This window comes from Capricornis sumatraensis, chromosome 1 (assembly GCF_032405125.1).
Source record: "Capricornis sumatraensis isolate serow.1 chromosome 1, serow.2, whole genome shotgun sequence".
NCBI classification, from domain to species: Eukaryota; Metazoa; Chordata; class Mammalia; order Artiodactyla; family Bovidae; genus Capricornis; species Capricornis sumatraensis.
The window spans coordinates 58,822,909-58,827,899 of record NC_091069.1 but is presented as its reverse complement, the minus strand read 5'-3'; the positions used below and the strand labels follow the sequence as shown (position 1 = coordinate 58,827,899).

The following is a 4,991-nucleotide window of genomic DNA, read 5'->3' as shown; positions in this document are numbered from 1 at the left end:
AAGTGGGTTTTCCCCGTGGGTCTTCACCACTGTCTGAAGTAGAGACAGCTCAGACCTGCATTAACAGTTGAGGAAAGTCAGGCCCAAAGGATGTAAGTGAGTTGCCTGAGGTCACACAGCTCATAGGTATGAATCTCACTCTGGGGCTGTCTAAACCCACAGGCCCTGCCCCAGCCTCCCCTCCCCTTCATGCTGGGCCTCCCTGGGCTCTCAGCTGTGCCTGCCTTCTACACCCCCTCCAGCACCCAAGTCGGAAGTTGGGGTAAAGTTCCCAGGGTTCCAGTCTCCCGGGGACTCACGTCATGCTCACTCCCTCTGTGGGACTTCACCTCGGGCCATTGCTGCTCTGGGAAACCACAGCCACTCAGAGGATGGAGGTGTAGACGCCAGACTCAATATCGACTCACTCACTGTGTGTTGGCGTTCTCAGCTGAGAAAACAAAATTTACCAGGCCCGCCATGTTTGGTCCTCTTTACCTCACAGACACAGTCTTCTCTCCAGCCATACCCACGTGAAACCACAAGCTCAGGGACCACAAGGCCTCAGAAGACAGAGAGGTGAGCTGGCCTGGTGGGGGAGGGCGCGGGGGCCTCAGCCGAGGCAGGGTCAGGCCCCAGCCCCGCCCCTCAGCACCTGCTTGACCTCGGCTGTGTCTCTCAGGTTCTCTGCTCCGTCTCCTCACACATAAAAGGGAAGTAATAATAATGACTGCTTCTTTTTAAAAATCTTTTTTATAGTTAATTTATGGACTGATTTCTAGCTCCGACGGGCCTTCATTGCTGCACAAAGACTGTCTCCAGTTGTGGCTAGAAGTGGCGGCTGCTCTTCACTGGGATACTGGCACTTCTCACTGTGGTGGCTTTTCTTGTTTCAGAGCACAGGCTTCAGTAACTTCAGCACAAAGGCCTAGTTGCCCCATGGCACGTGGAATCTTCCTGGACCAGGGATCAAACCCGTGTCCCCTGCAATGGCAGGTGGATTCTTAACCACTGAACCACCAGAAAAGTCCTCTTTTATTCTTTTTAGTAATTTTTAAATAATTATATATTTTATATTAGGCAGTTCAGGAAAGGAAGTAATTGCAATGATTCAAGCACATAAATGATTCAAATTTTAAAAAATCTTTTGTAATTACACCTAGTCAATAGTAGGAATGTATGTAAACACCAACTCAGCTAACAAAATAAGGAAAGTAATGCTTTACACTGTAAATGTCAGTGATGAGAAACATGAATGATCAGTTAGGTTGCTTTGCCATTTTTTTTTTTGAAACATGATTCACATTTGCTTCAATCACATACACATTCATTTCAAGTGTTAAATTAGACCACTGATGCTAACAATTTAAACCTATGATCTTAAAAGAAAATCTAGTTTAATACAAAGAAATTTAAGAAGAAAATGTCAAGATCCTGATCAGAAGTATCCCACACCAGTTGTACCACTCTAGTATACACAAAGGTTCAAGTAAGGTTGAGAAAAAAGACTTGATTCTTTTTCCCAAGGAAGGCATGATTCAAGAAATAGGTGAACTACACATTCTATGGAAACCAGCCAGAAATCTATACATTACCAATAAGGCACTCCTTGCCTTAATAAATAACCACATTTTAAAAACCTATATGCATGCACGCTAAGTCACTTCAGTTGTGTCTGACTCTTTGCAACCCTATGGACTGCAGCCTACCAGGCTCCTCGGTCCATGGGATTCTCCAGGCAAGAATACCCTCCTCCAAAGGATCTTCCCGACCCAAGGATGGAACCCAAATCTCTTATGTCTCCTGTACTGGCAGGTGTGTTCTTTACCACTAGTACCACCTGGGAAGCCCCCTCAAAAAAGGTCCATGTTATAAAAACAGAACATATAGAGTAATATTTGTGACTACAGGTGTGATTCGATCTTTGCCTTCTATAAACAATATTCTTTGAAATGCTTAAAGTTCTTTTCTGGTGTGACAAGCTACAGGCATATATGGGATGCTCTACTGATTAACCTTCTCAAAGTATTTCTTGGAAGCAATTGGATGAAATTGGATTATAGGAGAATCCAGTGTCCAGGTGGCTAGGCAGACTTCTCAATGGAATTCCACAAACTGGAATGCCTTCACCAAGCTAGGGTCTCCCCATGCTTGGGTCCACTGGGAGATCATTGACACTCAAATCTTGATGACTCCATTGGGGTCAATTATGAAGAGATCTCTTAGTGCAAGGACATGACCTTCTAACAAATAGCACACCCTGGTCTTGGGAAGTTTATTTAGTCATATCTGACAAGAGCATGAGGTTCATGTGGCCCAAACCACCATTCTTCCTCAGTGTATTTATCTGGGCCAGGTGGCTGAAGTGGGAATCTACCTGACACTGAAATGATTCTACATTATGAAATTCAGTGGCTTTGTCACTAAAAGTAGTAATTTCTATAGGACACACAAAGGTGAAATCCGAAGGATGGAAGAAGAGCACCAAATATTTCCCCTTAAAGTCATCAAGGCTTGGACTTCCCTGGTGGCCCAGTGTTTAGGAATCTGCCTGCAAATGCAGGCAGGGGACATGGGTTCAGTCCCTGCTCTGGAAAGACTCCACCTGCTGCTGGTCAGCTAAGTTTATGCACTGAAATGAACAGTAGGCCCTGCTGCTACAAGTAGAGAAAGCTCACGAGCAGCAATGAAGACCCGGCACAGCCAAAAATTGATTGTTGCTAAGTCATTTCAGTCATGACCAACTCTGTGTGACCCCATAGACAGAAGCCCACCAGGCTCCCCCGTCCCTGGGAAGAACACTGGAGTGGGTTGCCATTTCCTTCTCCAGTGCATGAAAGTGAAAAGTGAAAGTAAAGTCGCTCAGTCGTGTCTGACTCTTGGCGACCCCATGGACTGCAGCTTACCAGGCTCCTCCCTCCGTCCATGGGATTTTCCAGGCAAGAGTACTGGAGTGGGGTGCCGTTGCCTTCTCCATAAAATTGATTAATTAACTTATTAAAAAAATTTTAAATCATCAAGGCTTAGTTCTTTGAATGCTGTACCCTTTCAGTAGGATGCATGCTGGGTGACAGCAGGAGCATGGCATAAGGTCTGCAGAAGCAGGAATGTCCCAAGGAATGGCACCCATATGTCTGACAATCGAAACCCAGAGCCACCTTCCCACACGGCCACCATCTTCAGTGTCAATAATGCCTACTTTATATTAAGTGAGATAATCCATGTAGAAAAGCCTGGCAAAAGGGAAAGTCTTTTTTTCAAGGTGAGCTATTATTAGTGTCATGGGTTGAATTGAGTCCCCTCAAAGTTATGCTGGAGTCCTAACTCCCAGTACCCATGAAGGTGACATTATTTGGAACTAAGATCTTTGTAGATGTAATCAATCTAAGACGAGGGCATTTGGATGGGCCCTAATTCAATATGGCAGATGTCCTTATGAGAGGAGAAATTTGGACACAGATGTACACAGGGTGGAGAACCCCTGTGAAGACATAAGCCTAGAGGGAAGCTGGCCATACAAAGACAGGGACAGTAATTGGAGTGATGCTGGCACGAGCCAGTGAAAGCCTGGAGCTACCAGAAGCTGGAAGAGGCAAGAAGACCTTTGTCTTGAGGTTGAAGAAGGAGCACAGCCCTGCTAACATCTTGGTTTCAAACTTCTAGCCTTTAGAACTATGAGAAGATAACTTTCTCTTGTTTTAAGCCATCCATTTTGCAACTTTTTTCACAGCAGCCCTAAACAAAGCCCAGGCAGCTCAGTGGTAAAGAATCCACCTACCAATGCAGGAGGCATGGGTTCGATTCCTGGATCAGGAAGATCTTTCAGAGAAGAAAATGGCAGCCCACTCCAGTATTCTTGCCTGGAAAATCCTGTGGACAGAGGAGCCTGGCAGGCTACAATCCACAGGGTCACAAAAAGAGTCAGACATGACTTAGCGACTAAACAACAACAGAACTAATACAACTAGCATTAAAAAGATTGCTGGTCTAGGAGACCCAAGACTTCTTTCTTAGTTTTGACCTTGCTTCTAAATAGTTTTGTAAACTTGGGCAATTATAAAGGCATCGATTGTTAGAGCTGAAAAAGACCTTAGGACCAGGGGAAGAAACCGAGGCCCACAAAGGGGAGGGACAGGCACATAACCCCAGGGAACCTCAGTGACTTCATCTGTCAACAAGAGATAATTATCCACCCCACTTGCTCTGCCCAGCTGTGGTTGACATGTCAATAAGATCACCTGGGTAGACCAGTTGCCACCACAATCTCAGCAACACTCGCACACATACACACACACACACACACTACTGTCTGCCTTCAGAGGAGCACCCTTGTCAGTTTCCCAGGATTCTGGTTGATTTGGAGAAAGGAGCCAAGCCAATGATGAGCTATTTGAAGCAGATGGAATCGATAAAGGTGTCTGGGTACCCATGTGACCATGAACCCAGTGGTTAGGTAAGGAGGGAGGAGCTGGGTTAATGTGTCAGTGTGTTCTCTGAGAGGCAGTGCAGACAGCATCTATTGACATCAGTGAAGGAGGGTTTGGTCTCTTAGGGAAGAAAGTGATGAATCAGGACACCTGGATTCTGCACCAGGTGTTGCTGCCTGACTCACTATGCATCCCTGGGCAAGTCTCTTACCCTCTCTGGGCCTTTCCATATCTGTCTATACAATATGAAGCTGGGACCTGCTCCCAGGTCTCTGTGACTCCAGAATGTCTGATCTTAACCATCATCTTATACTGCCAAAAGAGATGAGCAACTGGTCAGTCCAGGAGTACAGAGTGTCAGTAGGGCATTATGAACATATGCATAATCTATGTTCTAAAGTCCCAGAGCTGACAGCTTCAGGTGATCTGGCCCAACCTGCCAGGTGATAGCCCTCCTAAGGGGATGTTGGAATAGCTTCTGGATACTCCAGTGATGTTTTTCTTATTCCTTTTGAGCATACTCATTCTGCTGGCATGAAAAACAGTCTTCCTTATATGAGGAAGTGATGAATATAAGGATTATGC

The 4,991-nt window shown here is 45.5% G+C and overlaps 1 pseudogene; it reads right to left on the bottom strand.

Moving 5' to 3' along the window:
- Nucleotides 1-1,983: 1,983 nt before the first annotated feature.
- LOC138075020 (thioredoxin-dependent peroxide reductase, mitochondrial pseudogene) lies at nucleotides 1,984-3,156 on the bottom strand (annotated as a pseudogene).
- Between the last annotated feature and the right edge of the window lie 1,835 nt (nucleotides 3,157-4,991).